We start from the raw sequence: 22,475 nt of genomic DNA on the forward strand, positions 1-22,475 counted from the left end.
ATGCTGTAAATTTCACTGAGATCGGCGAGTGCGGAAACAAGCGATAGCCATCGAAAGATGTAGATTTTAGACCGAAGGTTGTGAAAAGCGTGTTTTATGCCATTTTTTTTTTTACCGTTTGTAGCTCGTACTAAGGTTGATGGATTTCGATGAAATTTTTACCGCGTACATACATAACCGATATAAACCTTCGAACTGTGTTGTTTAAATTTTCCTTACAAACGCGGATAAAAAGCTGAGAAAAGCGATCGTTATTTTTCCCGCCAATCCGATCAATTGCAATGTTTTTAAAATTTGCTTTACACGTCATCTAGTGAATTAATCATTGATCGTCTGAATAAAAGTTTCTCGAAAGATCCAAAGTCGTTCGGTTCAATTTTAAAATGTCAGTTCCAAAAGTCACTGTAATAAAATTAATTCCTTTGATTCCTTTGCGCTTGTCTGTATCTGTAGCGTCGATCGATTACTTCGATCAATTTTAATATTTCTTACTTCGTTTCATGCATGGCATGAACCATTTTGCAAAACACATTCAGATACTCTGCAGACTTCTTGGTGTTCCCTATACGAATAATTCGTATTCATAAAATATATTCGTTCGTACATTGCGATAAAATTTATACGCTATCACTATCAGATCAATCAAAGTATATGTAAGAAGTTGTTCATAATCGAATTTGGCAAATTACGAGTGAATTAGTTAGCTCGAACCAAATATGATATCGAATCGAGCGAATTGCATCTTTCTTACCCTCGGAAGAAGGAAATTTTCGCTCTTTTCACGGTAACAAAATAAACCGTGCTCGACAAGCAGAATTTTTATTGTCGTTCGTGGCGTGTACGTACGTGGCTCAATCGGTTGCGTAACAACGTATTCGCGTACGCGTCGCAAACAAAATTTTTATTGCGTTCGTCGCTACCACCTCGCTTTTAACATTCTGCGTCGCAGTGCCGACTGTGACTCTATTTTCTCGGGCTTGCGTAAGAAAACGTAAACCCAAGCGCGGCAACGCTCGATTCGCTGTCGTAAATAACGATCCTCCGATGTTTCTGGCCGCTTCGACACCGCAAAAGCCGTTGACGTCACCATGTGACCGTCGACGACGCTCTATTCGCGTCGCGACGTCCCTCTATTCGGTAAAAATCGGATTTCCAGCCTATAGGTCCAGTGAGACCCGTGAAGTCTTACCGCGTACGAACGGTTATTATGTCAGTGTACGTGTAAAAAATGTCGTTTGTTCGAAGTTTCAATTTATTAATTATCAATTATCACGATCGCATTAAAAGCAAGAAAAAACAATTGCTATAAATCATGTTATGTCGAGCGTTAAAGAGACTGCGTTTACGCAAGTGTTACAAAGTAAGGATCTGTGATTTGTTTTAAATTATTAACGTAATGTACATGGTGCATTGATTGTTTCTACTTTAATAGATAATATCTGCTTTAATAGTTTGTTTTATTCATCGATCGTTGTAAATTCAAACTACTTTTTTCTTTATCTGACGAGAATGTCTAAATAAACATATACGTAAATGAACTGTCTCTCTGTTGACATGCTCGCATTAACTGATTTATATTAATAACGAATGCGAGGAAAGAAGGTGAGATTAAAAATTATACAGTGGATACTTAACGTGTAGTATAAATCATCGCATAATGGTGTATATTACCGTGATCCTGGTACAACATAGAACGTCGTCTTAACGCGTAGACACAAAATCATAAATATTAGAATCGTCCATAATTACTTTTTTGTAGGAGAACGAAAAAAAGCCTCTAGCATTTTTCATTTCTGTTCAATAAATTAACAGTTTTTTTTCTTTTTTGTACAAAATATCCATCACTCTAACTAAATCTGTAATTACAGAATTAATTAATTAAAATACGAAGTTCGTTTGATTACAAGCCATAACATAGATCGTTTAATATCAATTAATATGAAATTGATATGAATATTCCACCATGCTGTAATGCATACTAGTTTCTGATTACATAAATGCGTTTTAATTAAAAAATCGACCAATTTCACAAAGATCATTTTCGTTGCCAACTCTTTAATTATATTTTGAAATACCTACCTATCTTTACTTCGTTAAAATTTGGTTTTTATTATATCGACAGATACGGGTCACAGGTTATTTAAACATCGTGTAAAAGGGGATCACGTCAGGAAGAAAGAAAAGGAAAGAAAAATTGGGGAACACTGCGCTAGAATCTGTCGGACGTGCCCGGTCTATCTTTTTCGTAACAATCTCAACTGACGTTTCCGCTCTCGGGGATCACTGTCAACGCGCAATTATCCGTATTCTTATCGCGAACACGCGCATTCCCTACAGTCTAGCTTTGTCACTATTTTACACGTGCTGCTCGCGTACCAACGCCACAGTTGCGTGCCAGTGAATCTTATGAATAGTAGTTGGTCATTCAATTGCAGACCCAGAAAAACTGGCGAATACTATAAAGTTTACTCTACTAAAGAATTTTAAACAGTCGGCCTACGAGTCCACGTGTATTTAGTCGGTGTGAGTGTTCTATGCATGAAGGTCGTGTTGTAGCAATCGCAAACATTATCGCACAAGTATTCGATTTCGAGGATAGTTGCTTGGTGCGCGTTTTAATCCCACGGGAGCAGCTGATGACAGCAATTCCTGGCTTTCGTACAACTTTGTATATATCGTAGTATTTACATCGTTTTGTTATTTCCAAGTTCGCGCTATTTTTTGAAAGACGATCGGTCAGATGTTGCCTCGTTCGCTAAAAAGAGATCAAACCTAGAGATGTGTTCTATCATTTGAATCCTATATATTTTTGGTCCTATAAATTTCCCGTAAAATTAATAAACAAACATTTGCAGTTTACGCATCATCGACGATACATCGTAAAAATAATTATCTATAATAAGATTTGTTTAAACCGAAATTGATATCACCAGAAAGCTTCATACGGTAGACATTTTAAATATTACGTTTGCCATTTGCAAATCGACGTTATCGATTCAAATAATATAACCGAAGATCGCATAAAATCCTCGTAACCTAGTATCCAGCATACTTTGACCAAGTTCTTCAACGATTTCCTTCTTCGGCTTGCATTTTAAAAGATTATCATTGAAAAATCCAGACACAGTCTCTGACTTCCGCCGTTACGTCCGGCATCACCTTCGACGGTGTGAATTGATCGGCACTAATTAACTCAATGGCGTGTTGGCTGAGAACAACCAGCTGCCCCCCACCCTGTTGTCCCCATTACCGTGTGTACAAGGGGCGTTAATTAGCGCCACGTTGAATACGTGAACCGAGTATCAGTTCGTACGATTGTTTCTCCCCTTACGAAGGGTCGTCCCAGGAGTTTTCACTCGATACGCCATAAGGCGTCCTTCGATCCCCTTCGTTTACTCGATCGCAGTTCGGGGCATGGCAATCGAGAAAGTCGAACCAAACCACGTACGTTCGTACGTTTATTCTATCGTCGTATATACCTTTTGTAAAATGAAACGTTGATTTTAATTCCTATTTAGAAGTACTAAAATACTGAACAGAAAGTGGGGTAATCTTTAGAAGCGATTAGGAAGTTATCGGAACTTTTAAGAATTACAGGTTTCGTTGGAAATCTTTCGTACGTAAAATTAGACCGAGATTATAGAAAAATAATTATTGGTACACGATATTATCTATTTGTGCATTATTTTAATTATCCATTACTGCTATCTTAATATTCCCTCTCTACGTACATACATATTCTGGTTAATCCTGGATATGAAAGTAACATTTGAAGCTAATAGTCGGTCGCTATAGCACGAAAATAGATAAATATCGATATCGATACGCATGATTTCTCGTTTCGAAATTCTACGTTAAACAATCTCTGAAAACATTAGAATTTTATCGTTTCGCGAAATTACGATAATCAAGATATAAGAACCCGAGAATCATAGCAGGTTTGATTCATCGTGTTTCTTATATAACTCTTGCAAAAGGTTTCTTCAAATTTCTGTATCGTTACTCTAGGAGAATACAAAATCGCAATCAGTCGATCGTTTCCTGGATAATTTAACCCAATTAGCACTCTACGAAATCAGGAACTGTCTCGACATTTATGAAAGAAGGTATATTAGAAGACTCTCAGCTGGTGGTCACGTATCGATGAAAACTGTAAGGATTCTGAATTCGAGACGCGTGATAGGTACGGTCGTCGAGGAAGGGAGGGTCGCGACTAACAAAGGGTGGGTGGGAGGATAATGAGGAGAGAGGAGACGGAGGGTAAGAGCTAACAAACTGGTAAGGAAGAAAAAGAAGACAAAGAGAAGATGATGAAGAAGACGGAGAAGAAAGGCGAAGAAAGGAGGAGGGAATGGGTGCCCTTCCATGAATGCCGTTGCTCGACCACGTTAAGTATGCAAACTGTGACTATGTAAAGACGGTGCGCGGGAGCGTGAACCCGACGACGGTGGTGCTGGTTCCACCTTCCACGAACCACATTTCATTCGACCGTGCGTATAGTCTGCGCGCGATGGGAACACATCGCATTCCACGCGTGTACTCGCGTTGTCCCAAAAGCGTTCACACGGCCAGACACACAAGGGCACCCACGTTCTTCTCTCGCTTGTATACAACGTAGAACCGTGTACATACTTGACACCGCCTTTTCCTCGTTCGAGACGCATTTTCTTTTCTTTCTTCACTTGTCGCGACTTCGCGGCGTTAACGCGCCTATACTCTTCGCGATTCTTCGCATATGTACAACGAGACGATACAACGGAAGTATGGTCATTGTTAAATATCGATGAAGCTTTTTCCCTGAATTTCAGCGGTAAAAACGTTGGAATAGCTTGGGTTAATCGGCCCATATCTCGTTGCCCTAAAAACCCGTCTCGACCTATTTCCCCCGTTCCATCGAGCGTATACGTTATAGCGTTCAACGTTCGTTCCTCGTTCGACGGGCGTTCGCTAGCTATTCCGCGACCAAACGTTCTGCCGGCGTGAATGGATAATTATTCGATCGAGCGAAGATCACTGTGAAACTAATCGAGCGCGAAACCGAGGCTATCGGGTTGCAGTATCGTCAGAGAGGAAAAGAGAAACGAATATAAAGGTAGGTAAAGATAGAGACGGAGACTACCTAAAACTACGTCGTCCCGACGATGTAGCCATACTTACCTTTCTCCCGTGACGTTTCATCGACGTCGTGTGTTCTCTGTTTACGCGCGAACAGGGCCTCGACGGGTTACGCTACTTACACGCAGGCTCGTCTCTTCAGCCTTGGCACATATAACCGACCGCCGACCGTGTTGGCGCGCGCGTGTACACGACCTATTGCCGTGTTCGTACGTGCACGTGTGTGTACCGATACGTAGGTGTACGCGTGTGCGTACGTATATGTGAAAAAACATAGGAGGGGAAGCCGAAGGGCGACGAATCGAGACAAATTCGGGCGAAGGGCATCGTCCGCGTGCGGAGTCCCGCGGCGTGGCGCGTCTTTTTTTCTTGCCCCTTCCAGCTTCGGTCCGCCACCTTCCGTCCGTATACCCCGTAAATTACGCAACGCGCAGAAGCGACCGTTTGATTATTCGTCGCCGAATCGGCGCGCGGAATGTAGGCCGGCCGTTCTCTCCCAGCGCGCGTATACCGTACGCTGGCCATGGATTTTCGAGGAAATTATCGCCTGGGCCAGCGCACACGGTTAGAACTCTTGACCGAAACTCTCGAGTGTGGAAATTGCAAAACACCAAGCGGATCTCCAGGGTCGGAGAAATCCGAATTCCACGAACGATCGTGAGCTAAGAGGAAAAAGCCTTGGACGCGACACGGATACACCGAAGCGAGAGATAAGTTTCTTTTTCCTCGTTCGAAGTGTAGCGATCGAACGTGCGCTTGGTTCGGACTCGATGAAACGGACCGAAAGCGAGAGTGTCGTCGTCGAAGGCACGCGTTAGCCGTATATATACGTAGTAGCATGCATCTGTCGTCTATTATTGCGCAGCAAAGTGCGCTCGAGTTAACGCGAGTCCACTCGATTTGGCCGAGGCGATGATCGTACGCCTTCTAGGCGGGCTGAGATAGAAAAAGAAAGATATAGCACGAGTGACGCGTGCTAGTCGCGCTTACATATGTACGCGGTGACGATGCGTACGACGTACAAACCCGTTCATAAATTAGGACGCTCACAGAAAATGAGGTTATTCTCATCGTTGTCGAACGATTAGAAAATTATCCAAGTATTATTATACGGTCGCTTTTACATAATTCAACGAGTATTAATTATTGAAATTTTACGATTCACAAGCTGCAAATTATTATTGTCAATAATAATTACCTTTACGTAACATTAACGAGTTTAGTAACAAGGCAAATGGAATTTTAAAAGTATATTTTGCAAGTTACAAATCGGATATTTATCTTGTTTCATTTAAAACACACACACACACACACACGCACAAAAGGGAAGTCTATAATCTACATACATTTGTAGCTTGTTAATTCACTGATGATATTAACTGGTAAGTTATGACCGTAACTAAGGAAATACTATAATCTCTACATCGCTGTAATTCTTTTAAATAATATTAACAAATTTCGCTTATTACGCAATGGGTATATAAGATCACATCCTTGATGAATATGAAATTGTAATCGATTAACCAACAGGAGAATGTATATGGCATACAGCGTTACAGGACGTACCGAGCATCCGGCGTTTCTTCGCACGCTCGCTGCGTCGTGTTCTCGCGTTCACAAACGGTAGACTCGTGTTGGTTCCACCCACGCCGCGCTTAGAGCCGCACGATAGAAATCTAGATCAGCCGTGGAAAACACCAGACGTTCTACATTTTCTCGAGGCACGCGTGTTTATCGTTCGTGCGATCGTCCAACGCCGGAACAAAACGCCACTTTTCTTCACCTTTTCTTTACTTTCCTTTTTTATACTTTACCCTTTCGTCCGATAACCACGAATCGTTGTCCATTCTTCGCGAAACAATTAACCTGTTCGCTTTGCTCGTAGTTATCGATTATCGATGCCTCGACGGCGTATGACGTTTCCTCCGTTATTAATATCGTCCGACGGAAAAGAGGATCGCTAGAGACAGAGAGGAACAGAGAAACGGGATGCTACGACGAGTAAGGAAATCGGTAAGCACGAGAATGGTGCTCGATATATAATTTTACCGAGCAAACTCTGTATCGGCGTTTTCGAGACGAAATGGCACCGTTATTTCGCTTGTGATTATTTCTGTCGCGAATATGAACCAGAAGGGACCGCGGCATCTTCAGGGAATCGTTGATGCATCGAGACGCGCGAAGAAATAGTTTGCCAAGTTTTAATATCTGTTGAAATACGTCGATACGTCGCGAGAGTCGAAGCGCGGTCCATCGAGGACAGGGTCATTTTTGCGAATCCAATGGGGCGGGTGGAACAAGAAAGGAATCGCTCAATCACTAAGAGAGAATCACGGGAAATGTCAAATTTATTCTTGTATTCATTGTTAGAAAAGTAGAGAAAAGTAATACACACTGTTTTTCAAATTCATCTTAGAATTCATCATTATTCGTATCGTCATCTTGTCTGATGAATGCATTTATGGAGTAAGTCATTGCTTGTTAAGAATTGAATGTTAATTTAATTTAATTTAATTCAATCTAATTCAATTTATTAATTAGCGGGAGGAAAACACTTCTAAAAGAAGGTGATATACGATAGGAGAAAGACAGAAATATATGAATAAATACGCTGTATTAAAACCACGCTAAGTGATCCGTCCTGGTTAGCCGAGGCTTTTCGTAGCCTTTCTTTCTGAGGTTGCTGTTTGAGGTGGAAAAATGTTGATATTACCGCACAAAGCGTTGCCGAGTTGACATATAAGGGCAATAGTGTTTATATGGCCAAATTACTTTAAAATACCGTATGATTCACCCTATATATTTTATATATTCCTTATATATTTATATATCTCCCTTTTATTTCTTTCTTTTTGTTTTTCCGTTTCGTATGTCAATCGGTTATATCGAGAAGTTTATCTCGCAAATGAATAAATAAATATTTGACACATGTTACGTCGGTGAATAGCCAAGTTTAACTGAAATATCTCTTACAAGAATCATTTAAATTTCAAAAAACTGAATCGAAATATAACAGTATCGAATTAAATGCGATTGCGAAACGTCGTTGGTCGCCAGTAGCAACTCTCTCCTCGTCACCCGGAGTAACGAGAACTGGAACGTTTCGGTATCGATCGCGGAGACGATCGCGAACGAACATAGCGATAATCGTTAGCCCGGCATCTGTTCCAGATCCCTGTTTGCAAAGATGTACGGAAAGGAAGGCTAAATGGCCGAGCAACGACACGTAGGTCGCATTCTTCTCTTCTAGCAAACGAGTTAGCCAGAAGCGCGAAGTTGATACTTGCTCTCACTAGCTGGGACTTTGTAACGTCACAGTAATCTGGGACGCCCGGAGCCTCGATTTGTCTCGTGTAACACCGACCCGCGATATGAAACATCCCCTCTTTGCAAGTTTGAAGCCGTTTGAGGCAAGTTTCAAGCCGTTCGAGGCAAGTTTCAAGCCGTTCGAGGCAAGTTTCAAGCCGTTCGAGGCAAGTTTCAAGCCGTTCGAGGCAAGTTTCAAGCCGTTCGAGGCAAGTTTGCAGCCGTTCGGGGCAAGTTTGAAGCCGTTCGAGGCAAGTTTGAAGCCGTTCGAGGCAACTTTGAAGCCGTTCGAGGCAACTTTGAAGCCGTTTGAGGCAACTTTGAAGCCGTTTGAGGCAACTTTGAAGCCGGGCGAGGCAACTTTGAAGCCGGGCGAGGCAACTTTGAAGCCGTTCGAGGCAAGTTTGAAGCCGTTCGAGGCAAGTTTGAAGCCGTTTGAGGCAAGTTTGAAGCCGTTTGAAGCCGTTCGAGGCAAGTTTCGAAACGACCCGTCAAGCTGCTCTCGAGAAGAATGTCGCGCGCTCCCGAGATAATTAACGCCCGCTCAAATGAAATCGATAAACAGCCCACTTACGTACAGTGGCTTTTATTAACACGTTGATTGCCACGATGATTATGGAGCACCGTCGTTACCGTCAAAATAAAATAAATGTCATCGACTGAACAATTTCGAAGAACGTAAAGCAACTAGTACTAACAATATAAGATAAAAAATGCGCTCGTTCAACGGTGGACGAATTAGATATCATAATGTGTTACATCGCAACATTCCAATGTAGGTATCGCGATCTCTAATGCAAAAGAAAATTCGCTTGGCAGTCAACTCGTTAAGGACCAACGACGAATGAACCCGACGTTTCGCTTGTTATTTCTATCAGTTAATTTCTATTTATTTCACTTTATGATTGTCGAAGGAACTTTTTATGAACATACCTAGTAGAAAGCGAGGATAGTAGATAATAGGGGTGGAGCAATAATAAATAGAAGTCATTTAAATATCAGTTAGTTTTAAATGTCAACTCATAAATGAACGTTTGCCACCTAACATTATTCAAGATGTTTCTACGTTAAAGTCCCTAATTCTCAGACCGATAAGGTAATCTCCACGATGTATACGAGTATCCTAGCACTTTTTTTTATCCAAAGTAAGTCTCTGTATAGATGGTGTATTCGAAGTATTTGCAATTATCTAGGTTATTCATTGGCTCGCGATTATACAAGGGGAAACTCCCAGTCATCCGTCAGATTCGAAATAAATCGATCCGTAGAATCAGGATACGGGATATCGGGAATATGTATCTCGTGGCATGGACGGAAATCGTAACACGGGGGATACGCAGGTTCTCTTACGCGGCTTCGAGGGGAACCCGAACGGAGGACACGAGGAGAAACAACGCGACGTAATAAGCGTCCGTGGTTTGCTCTGCTATGGTCATGGGGAACGGACTCCCAGAGAGGATCACGAGTATTCCGAGGGAAAAGGAAAAGAGCGAAAGAGAGAGGTAGAGAGGTTGAGAGAGAAGCGCAACAAAGCGAAGGAAGAGGTAGGGAAAAAAGCACCGACAATAGTCCAACGGCCATGGGTAAAACGATCAAAACAAATGTCTCACTAGTATATAACAACCACATTCCACTGCTGCCTCACGCCATATTTGAATCCTCCTCGCTACCCCCTCCACCCCCTACGGTCTGTTTGTCTGCCCCCTTCTCTGGTACCGTCTCGTTTCCTCTTCGTTCCCGAACGATCCTACTCGCGTTCGTCTTCTTTGCTCATCTCCCTCTTCGGGACCGGGCTGTTCTCGGCTCCGTCTTTTTCCTTTTCCTCTCTCTTCTCTCTCCCCCTTTCTCTCTCTCTCTCTCTCTCTTTCTCTCTCGTTTTCTCTCTTCCATTCTCTCTCCACAGCATCTCTCTTTCTCCTCCTTTTTGCCGTTCTACATTACCTCTGCGTCTCGTTTTCCTTCTGTTTCCTCCTTGGTAGCCAACGTAGAGAAGGGGAAGGAGAGACCACCGCGACCGCGTTCCACGCTCTCTCACTCTCCTCGCTGTCCTTTGGGCGTGGGTAAATACTTAAACGAGCGCCCCAAGTGTCTACCTATCATCGCTAATAAACCTACGCGTTATTGCCCTCGTGGTTCGTTTTCCTCTCGTTTTCTCCGCTCTTCGTTCTTATTCCTTCGTATGAAGCCCCTTTCGCGGGTTGTTACTCTTCTCCTTCCTTGACTTTGACTTTCAGTTGCCTCCAATTTCTCGAAATAAACGACGCGAAACTCGCGCCGGTATAAATCACCGGCAAACGAGTGGGAAGGATGTTTCTTTCGAAATCGTATCTCGTTTGTAGGTTTATGATCGCTGCACAGGCCAATTAAAGTGACGTCTTCATTCAGCCTTAATTACCAACTTCTCCGACCAAGCTGAAACGGCAAGCTTGTCGTAAGATTATCGCTTTTCGTTCATATAGTTTTACCTACCATTATCAAAGAAGCAGTTGCTACAATTTTACGTATGTTTTTAAAACTAGAATTGTCTACGAGTGTCAGTCGCGCATTATACAGAGGTAAGAAAATGTTGCTTGGAAGGAATGTCGAGTCTGATCGTTTGTTTTCGATAAATTCATTTCGATTAAAATTCTGTACAAATTATGTTTAATTATATATAAATTTCAATATATGTATATATTATTATATGTAATTACACGTATATTATAATTAACCCTCTAACGCGTTAGGTCAATTATTATTTATCGCTGTTCATTATTTTCTAAGATATATTTATGCGTTATTATTCTACACTGTATGAACTATTCAGTGGGCTTTTCTATTACAAAATAAAGTGACTGATGCTTCTACGATTCAGCTCTCGCTGGATGAATGTTAAATTATACGTAAATTATTACAAATCACTCGGTACATTGACCGAAAATTTCACTACGTGTATATATGATATTATTATCATTGCGCGATCCTGGCGACTGTATCGTCATACAATGAAAGCTAACGAGCACTTCTTTCTAGCTCTATACAGTACGTCCCGTGTTAACTGCGGCAATTGAAGACCGTCCACAAGTCCTTCTTTAATGTATTGTAATATAATCTCATACTGATAGAAAAATCTCTATGTGTAAAATGTAAACACTATACCCAGCCGTTCAGACATAATATGTACGGATGACTCTTACAGGAAATCTCTTCTTAAGATAGCGACCGTGCGGACGATAAGGCCGACTCATTGACGACTCGAGTACTTCTCCCTCTCGTAACGAGATACAGTTTCGCGTGAAAAAGGGTGTTCTCGAATCTTATGGTAAAAGGATCTCGCGTAGGTTGTCGCGGAAAAGCGAAAAATCGGCGGAGCGCGGAAGTGTCGCCGCGAGGGTTGGCAAGGATGTAAGGGGCGCGTTCCCACGACCGAAATCGTCGTTTATCACGCTAGAACAGACGATGCGCTCAGTTTTCGTGCTCGCCGTTGGATGGCGTCCCTTCTATCGTCTTGCAACCATCGATAGAAGGTGGCATTACGACATCCATGCCATTCGTGCCATTTTTCTTTCGAAACCAAAACTAGATCAATACCAAAGCAATCTTCTTAACTTATTATCCCAATAAAACGGAGCAATTTTCTCTCGAACCGTGAATCCCACTTCGATTGCCTAAGTTTTGTTATCGATCACTGGAAACCAGTAGTTCTTTTTAGTAGTCGTCGTTAAATTATCGGCCAGATATTTATGTGCAGTACAAATAAGGAATAGAAATCAACCTGGCTTTGATTAATGCACGTTGAGCCGCATTATCGCCCCATCTCGTCCCCGAAAGACCGCGTCGCGGAGGGTCTCCGTTTTCCCACGGTTCACCGGACTCTGGCGAACGCGCTGCCACGGAATTCCAGGTCGAGACCAACCAGGAACTGCGCCGCATACTGGAGAACGTGGCGCAGCTGAATAAAGTAAGGAGATGCGCTCCGCTCGCTGGCTTACTTCGACATTTTAATTTTTTACGCGCCGCGGTTAGATCGATGTATGCTCCGACTCGCATGCACAGTCAAAAGCGAGTATACATCTTACAAAAATCTGCATCTCTTTATCGAATCTTACCTACAGATTTCCGGATCGCGGATGGGTTTTTTCCCTTAATCTGTATTTTTACTTATTTTATATCCTGCGTTTAAATTGCCTTTGAGGTATACAGGTATCCACTTTTGAGAGATCGCGCATTTTATTTCTTACCGACTTATTAAACTGTCGCACAAAAAGTAAACGTCGATCTTTGAAAGTTCATCTATAAAGATAAAGTTAAGAGGGCGACAGGACCTGTTGAAACGGAGCGTGCATTATCGAAGCTAAACCGGTTTCCGATTCCATTAATATGCTCATTACGAGCAATACTCACAGCGAAGGAATTCGTCGGACGGCATTCCATCCCGATTTTATGAATTTCTGATCTCAATGCGATTCCAATGCTGGCTTCGATCATATGGGTGGAAGATACTACTTCGTGGCATTAGCCCAGATTCTTCAACGGGACATAGCGCCAGGAGAATCACAGTATGATTTGTGGTCGAGCGTATCGAAACGATCGAATCGTAGATCGGTCGGTTACGAACTTAACGGAGCATCGTTTCTAAACTGCGAATTTATTTATGAAAATTCAGAATTAAAAAAAAAAAAAAAAGAGAAGGACTAGGAGAAAAAATTTTTTTCGTATCAAGCGTTATAAATATATTTTGAATATTTTGTTTGAGCACGTCATGTGTATTCTATGGATTTCTATATCTTTAAATCTCTTATATCTTAAATTTTCTAAATGGCGTACAGATCCACGATCTGATCCCTTCGAGTCTGCTCAACGAGCGAATAACGTTGATGAAAACGAATATTCAGACGGGATATTTGTAAAGGGCACGGAAATGATCCAAGTAAAAAACCCCGGTACGAAATTCTATGCATCGTCGTACACTTCAATCTCTTATTCAGCGGAACCGACCTTCTCAATTTCCCTCGTTTAACGTAGCCAGGCTATAGAAGTTCGTCATTTCGAGGGAGGGAAACTCGAAGTAGTCGATACGATCAATCCATTTGTAACGACTGTGGCCGAGTATAGCTTGGACTCAAATACAAGATACGTAGTAAGATAGCGTAACGAGTTCAAATCGTTTCAGATCGTATTCTCTTATAGCTAATCAATTTTCTGCGTTTAAGGAAAGTATCAAAACAATCGTTGATGTACATACAATGACGGACAAAAGAAAGTTTTTAAGATAAGAAGAAGAATAAAAAGACGACATAATTTTACGAAATGGACGACTGTCACCGATATGCTAAAAAAGCTTTAATACAAAAGTTTGAGAAAAGACCGACATTCGGATCGTATCGATCAGAGAAATTTCTTTTATCAGCCACTGTGCAGGGCTTCCCCGTATTTATAGAAACCACCCAACAAGACTCGATCGTACCGGCACATCGGATTTAAAATTCAGACCGTAACGGTATGGTACGTGGTTCATTATAAATTTTTTGCAAACGATGAAAAGCTCAGAAACTGGTGTGTATTTGAAAAACAGGAAGCGCGCCGTAGGCGAGGCAGATCGAGCTTAGACGATCGGTCGAAAGAGAGAAAGAAAACAAGTAGGGTCGGCTTCTACGTTCTGGCCGTAATATTACGTTGCCGTTGGAAGTGACGGAAGCCGCGGGGGTTGCTCGAGCGGCGGGGGGTTCCAGATGGTAGCGTAAGTCTGTGCGGAGGAGCGGCAATAGGTGAGCGTAGACGAGTGGCCAGAGTGGGGATGGGTGCGAGGGTGGAGGGCGGAGCCCATCCTTTCCTTACTGCGCACTTTCTTACCCCTCCGCTGGTTGGCATTCAACCCTCGGCACAGTCGGCATCCGTGGGTACACAGTTCGCTCGTACAAAAAGGTGGTGGCGCGTACTGCTTTCCTTCAGTATCTCTCGTTCGTTGCTACACGGTGTAACATCGCCCCGTCCCTCGCTGTAAGGGGAGGTCGTTGTCATCGTTGTCATCGTTGTCATCGTCCTCTCTTGGGATACACGACTACGTGTGTTAGACAGTGCGTTCTAATCGTGTGTACAACTGTGTCTCTGGCGCCACGAGAGCAGCGTGACTTGACGTGCGTGCACGCGATCCAGCGATCATCACCGTCACGAACGTGCGTCGACCCTTTGGTTTACGTCCACCACGAGGTCGTCCGACGCGTCGCCACCAACGGGATATCGGGACAGCGACCCGCGCCGTGTCTCCGTCCTTGCTCTACGAGTACATAGTAAGAAAGAATTCTTCTTTCCATCTGCTCTTCTTATTTCGTCTTTCTATTGCGTCTCTTCGACTAGGCTAGAATTATTTAGTACGTATGTAGGTAACATCCGTTTTATTTTATACGATACGAAGAAGAGGATAGCGTTGTGATTTCTTGGAAATGTTTCGATAAATGCCAGGAATCGTTTTGGAGCCGTGCATCTCGAAGGAGAGAACGGAAGCATGTTTGGGTGGAAGGCGGCGTGGCAGTGTTGTGATTCGCGTGGAGCGCCAACCAGCGGTGCTGCTCGCATCCACTACCTTGCTGCCCCGCCTAAACTCCGGCGAAACTAATTTCGCAAGCGAGCTCATTATTTATGATTTTTCATTCTCGAAATTATAATCTCTCGTATTTAACATACGAGAAATTGTTTCTCTATGAGCTATCCATGAATCATCGACAGTCGTCCCGCACTCTGCGCTATATTTTACGTTCCTTGAATATAGTAGGTTCGCGTTCGAGCGGCAGGCTTAAGTATCGAAACGTGCGGTCGGTATCGACCGCGCCGGATCATTATTCGATAACCCTCCTCTGCGATTCGCGGAATCGTTCAAACGGCAATGCGTTCGCCGCGCCGAGCCACGGAACCGCGCCGATCCCTGGGTGTATTTATTAATGCGTATTGTTTGGAGGGCGTACTGTATGTACGTGATCGCGTACACGGTCCACGATGGAGTGACAAAGACGGAGATACGACGGTAGAGGGAAAATGGAGAGAGAGAAAGAAGCTTCGCTGTTTTGCGGACGCGTCGAAAGGCACGAGCATCGAGGTTCGAGGGATGAGGATGGAGCGGGGATCTGGGATCCGAGTCAGGGGGATCGGGACGAGAATGTCGCCGACGGGTGAGGACGAGGGTGAAGGGGGTCAATGTACGCGCGTCGAGGAATCACTCGTACTCGAAACTCGAACCAGAACGAGAACGGGACCGAAAGGACAGCGGTAAACCGCTACGCTTCATCTAACGATTCTCGCGGTGTCTCGGTGACACGCGATGCATCGACTCAGCTTCCAGATAATTTGATATTAGCTGTTCTCTCTATCCTTCTTTTCTCTCTCTTTCTCTGGACCTACGTTTTTTCCACCACCACTACCACCACCACCACCACCACCACCACCACCACCACCATCACCACCACCACCACCACCACCACCACGATATCCGTCGATACCAAGCACGGATCAGCGTCACAATGTTCTTTACCCCTCTTTCTAGCGTCGAGCTTTTCCGAGAAAATAACTGGCATGCGTAATTAACTGTATGCATCGTGTTCTTCTCCTATCTATGCGCGCAATCAGGAATTCGCTCGATAATTGCGACTTCGATTAATCGCGATGCTCCTTGTCATCGAGTTTATTTTCGTCGAATGGGTGGCTAGCCGATGGTACGACGACGACGATACCGTCTGTCATCGTCTTCATCGAGATATTTGCATGGATAGACATCTCTGGCCTTCCAACGAAGATGTGTACGTATTTGCGCGTATAAACTACTGCTTTGATCGGCGCTACAGTCGATCTCTAAATGTTCCTGGCTCCTTTCGTCCTTCGCGCGCTATCGATTTTCGATCGCTCTAATTAGTGTTTGACCTTTCGATGGTATTCGTGCCATTTTCCTCGAGCGTCCTCTCTCCGTTACGAATATCGATCGAGCCGCCATGGGAAACAAGAAGGATTAAGTCGTGAATCGGTCGGTTGGCAGTGGCACAAAAGAAATCCACGGAAACACTGAAATCGTTTCGAATCTGCGTCTGAATAGCCGATTTCCTAGAAAGATTAAACCATTGTTCCATTAAACGATACCCGATTACACGATGTCCATCGATCGAAAGAAGAGAAGGCTGAATTCCTGTAGAAGATACGCGTTCGTTCCGACCAATTCGTTCTTTATCGTCGGTTACTTTCACGTCGAACCGCGTTTATTAGATAAACATGACAAGATATACAAAGTATGGAAGCTAGTAGTCGAAACAGTCTTGTACACGATACTGCAGGGAAATATATGTACATGGAGAGTGTGTAACGAGCGTACGAAGCATATCGGTCGAGCGCACTAAATCACGGCTGATTTCTCGAACGAGCGTAGATTATGCGCGGCGGTGCTCCATTTAGACGCGCATATATCGCGCCTGTTTCTTCGAACGCGCGGCAAGTTTGCGTACGTGCACCAAGTACCGAACAAGCTTGCATGCTTTGCTTCCTTGTATCGGAACAAAACACGACCGACGAAGAGAGGGATGTCTATTAATACGCTGTGGAAAGGAACAGAATCGTCTTCGGCGGAGTTCTCGCGATAGCAACTCGTTACGTCTACGTGCTGCCGCCTTTTGCAGGACACGCGTCTACGTTTCGCCAAAATTATGTGTTTTCATTTTATATATTTCGATTCGCGAGTCGATCTTTCAGATCTTTGGTCGACGAATAACAATCGTTTCTTAACTTTTAAACGTTACAGTATCTACGCGTCAAAATACTGATAGAACAATCGGGTAATGTATCGATAGTAGACTAAATCGGACATAAGTACCTATTAGGACAGCTTATCTGTTGCATTTACTCTGGAAAACTGATACATTTTATATTACGAGGTATATGTGAATCGAATAAGGATTTATAATACAATAACTGGATAATAAAAACAATGGAAGGTATTCGATTCGTACTAAATATCATCGAGTGTCTTAATACAGGCAATGTAAGATAGGAAACTATAGTTGTGAAACTATCATTGTAAACAACGCATTTATCTCACTGTTTACCAAAATCGTTCGTATCGATCGTAGAATCGCTACTAACAACGAGACAAATTATCCATTTTCAAATATGTATATCGTTCGAATGTTACTTATACTCGAATCTGGGACACATTTCTGTCAAATTACTTATATAGACCGACGTAAATATCCTATTGATTCGAGTATGTAATTCTAATTTAATCAAAGATATATATCAAATCATTCCATAAATAATATCGCGCTTATACTATATGTAACTTTAAATACCTTACAGAAGTTTATCGTATTAATTAATTAATAATACATTACTTATTGCATCGAGGACAACTTTATCTTTACGCAAGTTTTCTAATTCTTTCCTTATTTAATTTATTTAAAACTTAACGTGCACATTAAGCGTAACGAATGGCATTGATCTGATATCTTTTTTCCCACGCGTTTTTCATTTTTTCTCGCCAGAATGTTGCATCTCTCATTAGTCGCAACTTTACCATACAAGACCAATTATCGTTAGTCAAGTTCTTTACCGATTAATTTTTCGTTTATCGCTTCTTCATCGGTGATCTGACCCATATTAATCGTAGGGTAAATTACATGCTACGACAATCTCGCGTAAAGGAAGGTTGTCGTCTATTTTCGGTGGATTTTCAGACAGACAAGTTAGACGGATAATTCCGATAGTCAGCGGTATACGTGACAGTAAACGAACGTTCGGCAAGATTCGAGGGCCGTGGGATAGGCAGAAACGCGGCGACGCTTCGGTTCGCGTACGCGGAACGACAATTCCAATTATCTGTGCGCGTGCCTGTGTCGTGCCGGTATGTATACTCGGTAATAGCCTTCGCGATCTCGCGTGCTTGCCTGCCGAGACTCTGTATTCGTCTCGTTCAATGGAACATTTCGTATGCCCGATAATTCTGTATTGATCTCATAAACAATCTCTCTCGGTTTCGGGATGCATCCGGGTTTCGCTTCCACGAACAATCAATCTCGTCAGTGGCATATCCGCCGATCCGCGCCTTCCTAATCAGATCTCCCTTGACGTTCAATACGGCAGGATTCTTATCTTGCGCGAGCAAAAAAGTTTACAAAATTATACATTTCTTTAGATTTTGTTTCTATAAAAAATAAGTTACGTCGTATTTACATTTGCAAGGATTATAAAAGCGATCCGGCTGAAACTTTGATTTCGCTTTGTTAACTTTCTATTGCAGAATAGAATCGATTATGGAAATTTGTAGTTTAAGAATGACCCGGTTAACGAAGTAAGAGTCATTACGATTATCAATTCAAATATGTAGTATGTTAAAAAACTAGATAAAAGTTCCGGTATCGTCCACTCTTCTCGTTATTATGTTTTATTTTCTGTCGCTAAAAAGCGATTTTGTAATACACGTTGCGCAAAGTCATAATTTAGTTCTCTAATTTGCTATTATTCATCCTTTTCAATAAAAGTTGTTCAATTATCGCTTTTCACGCGCTACTGTTTTTCGCCCCCCGAGAGGCGTGTCTCGATAAGATTGACAATTCTTGTAAACTAGTAGACTGAATTAGTAGACGTCGAAATTGCGCGTTATCGTTTTTCATGGGAAATCTACCGCGATTATTACGAAAATATCTACACTGCGTAAATGACACTTATTCGATATCGCAGCTCGATAACCTTGTACTTTGCTATTATATTTCGAAAGCGAAGTGCGTTAATAGGAACAAGAATTTGACAAGATCCAGGTTTTCGTAGATAAAGATCGTAGTTGGAGGTGTTTTCGTAAACGACCGAGACAAATTTCATTCGATTTCAACAATAGCTGTTTAATGCGTTGCTCGGTGCATTTCCGCTGTTGTCAATACGTATGTGCATTTTCTGTGGTCACTGGATTTTAAAAACATTTCATTATCCGGATATTGTTTCGCAGCGTCACCTTGACACGCGTCGATACAACAACGCGATCCAGTCGATACCGCGTTACGTAAGCTCGACGTTACAATTCCTTAATCCTTCCCTATTGACGCGAGCACGTGGCACATTTCGACACGCGTAGAAATCTTTTGCACTTCGTCATCGTAATATTCCGTACATATGAACGTGAAGTGTTATCGGATTCACGTACGAGCTGTTCCCTTTAACAAACATGGAGGAAAATGAGGCGTAACGAGAGAAAGGGGATGTTGATATCAGGTGCTCAACGGAGCGTGCGCTCGAAATATATTTTTTTCCACGGTGCAACGTTTTTAAATAATTGGAACGAATTGTCGGATAATGAGGGGAAATGATGCTCGTTAAAATACTCGAACAACCACAGAAAAGAATTATGAGGAAAAAGTTCCGCGGCGAGCATTCTCTTCTGATATCCTGTTATTCGAGAATTAAAAAGTAGCTAGTAAAACTTGTTAATCCGTTCGGTCACGAAACTGTCCGCTTAATTGTCTGGCATTCTTGAAACGTTTCTTCGTCCGACGCCGCGATACGAGGACGTTTAAACGAGGATAAATAAGGAATTTCAGGGAACGAAATCTCTTCGGCGTAAACCGCTTTTTTCCTTTGCAAACATCGTTTAACAGGGTCTGCAGGTGCAAACGAGCCCACCGCTAACACGGTGTACGTAATCGCGTTTAGAAAACGTATTCTAGGCGAACAATTGGGTTACAGAACGCGTTGGAGAGCGTTCGCGTTGGCTAGGCATGTGGCAATGTTTTGGTCGGCATCGATCGACCAGCCCTTACACTGCGGCGTAGTATCATACTTCCTTGCTTCTCCCGCCCGGTGCTCTCCCACCACCCGCATAATCCACCCACGCCCTGGTTCACTCAGCCACCCTTACACGCCAGTGATTCTCAATCGAATCGTCTCTACTACCTGATCGAATCTATGCTCTATTTACCGACACAATGGCGCACTTTTCCATTATCGAATATTTTCTCCGCTGATAATCGAGACGACGATATTCAACGATACGCGAGTAATCTTGTGAAATTTGAATTAGCAATATAAATTGACATTTTTCCGAACGTCCGAAGAAACCAGGTATCCGCTTCTTTCTAGAAACTATAGATTTCAAACACGATAGAGTTGGTACCGCGAGACGTGGTCGTTGGTCGACTTATTTCGGGTTTCTAGATGTAACCTGTTTTCGCTAACGAATGGCGGCTGTAACCGCGTTAAAGGCAATCGGCGAGACGCAACAGAGAGCCTCGGCTAGCCTGGAATTTGCATCGCGGTCGCCGGTACCGGGACCGTATAAATTGCAATTAATTTATTCGTCTGTCTCGTCCGGCGAGGATCGTGCGCGCGCCACGCACTTGAGGAACGCGACGACGCGACGTTCGAATTCTTCCCGCAACGGAGCACTGCTGTCAGCAGGCCGAAATTCGCCGAAACGCAACGGGCATCGACGAACGCGGCCGACCGCCTCCGAGCCACCTCGAGCCTGCGACTTTGTACGTTTCAGTGGTTCTCACATGGATTTGTGTGGTGCGCTGTGGCGGTGGAACGTTCGGATGCGTCGCACCACTCCACACTGCTACCACGGCCGGGGGAGTTCATTGAACGAGCGAGCCGGCGCGCGGAGTGGACGCGGCAAGGAATGGCGCGTTCCACGGTTCACGGTCCGCGCGGATGCTCGAATTGACAATGCACCAGGATATCGTGTATCGCCTACGAACCGCCTGCAAACTTTGAAATAACGACGCCACGAGCATCCACCACGACCTCCTCCGTTCCGACGAGTATCGAAAATTACTCGACCTCGTTACGTTTTCCCGTACAAGGACGACGTGCCGCAGGTATCGATCCTTTGACCGGCCCGTTGGCTACATTCGAAGGATTTCTTCTCTCGTTTACCTCGTCGATCGTTTTATCTCGATTTTACGTCGACATTTTACCTCGACTTTTCCCTCCATTTTTACCTCCGCTTTTACCTCCACTTTTACTTCGTTGTATCGTGAAGATGATTTTTTAGAATCTTACGTGTGTACGATATGAAGTTTTTAATAGAAAAGGCAGGTAGTGGTTACGATATTATAGTTGTAGGTGGCGAAGTATACTTCACAGTTTTCTAGTCCAAGTTGGTCGATACGAGTTCGCGTCGGAGGGCATTGAAAGCCGAAGATTCGACGAGATAATGGACGCTGGGCGGGTGAGGAATTCAACGAAGGGAGCTGTTCGGGACGGGAGAACGCGCGTGCGTTCCTCTTTGCACGCGCACCTTCGTACAGCGCGTAATTTTATTTGCACAATGATAGAGGCACTGGTTGTGTTTGTCGCCACTCCAACCTGGCATTACCTATATCTCATTACGTTCGGCTTTATCGCCTGTGGCACTCTAGCTTTCAAAACAACCGGCACTGCGACCGAATCGTAATAAAAGAATCTCTGCCGCGTTCCACAAGGGAAAAAGCGTGTAGTCGTCGTAGTCCGATTACGTGACTATTTGCGTTTTCTAAATCTAACGAGAATCCTGCTTTTCATCGATTTCGTACGACGAATTTTAGTATGACCTACAAAAGGGACGAGAAGAAGCAGCTTAGTACAACGTAAACCGTAAGCGTAAGCGCGGCCCATCGTTACTATGTAAATTTATTCAGGGGAAGGAGAAAAAGTAGCCGGAAAACAGGTCGCGTACACCGCTTGCTACAAAACGTCGCGAATTTTGCTCTCGAAATTCTCGATTCTTTGCGCTTCTTCTTGGTATCATCGTGTGTTTAAACATACACGAAAGACCGTGACGCATCCATATTTGTCGATTTTCTTATTTTCGTGGCCCTTGGTGGCGGCTGAGCTTCGAAAATAAACCTAGTTTTCTAAAGATAGATCACGAACCTCTGTCAAATCTCGTATCTACGTGTATAATATCAGGACAATCGACAATTTTGGAATGTTACAATAAGATGTAAAACTGCGTACTTAATGTGACAAATGCAGGCACAATTTTAATAACATAGTTATTTAGTTATTAAGTTTTAAGATTGGTTATCGTGTTCTTCCTCTCTATGCTCTTCATATGCGGTCGTTTTATGAAA

General features: G+C 43.3%; 2 long non-coding RNA genes across 2 annotated transcripts in view; both read right to left on the reverse strand.

Moving 5' to 3' along the window:
* The window catches only part of LOC139988747 (uncharacterized), a 161,453-nt gene that overhangs the window by 6,292 nt on the left and 132,686 nt on the right, over window positions 1-22,475 (reverse strand). The window lies entirely within an intron of this gene.
* LOC139988955 (uncharacterized) lies at window positions 1,639-2,434 on the reverse strand. Its single transcript, XR_011800237.1, has 2 exons — window positions 2,080-2,434; window positions 1,639-1,856 (listed from the first exon to the last, which is right to left on the reverse strand). It is a non-coding gene; the product is annotated as an uncharacterized lncRNA (long non-coding RNA).

The sequence above is a fragment of the Bombus fervidus genome, chromosome 7 (assembly GCF_041682495.2).
Source record: "Bombus fervidus isolate BK054 chromosome 7, iyBomFerv1, whole genome shotgun sequence".
Lineage (NCBI taxonomy): Eukaryota > Metazoa > Arthropoda > Insecta > Hymenoptera > Apidae > Bombus > Bombus fervidus.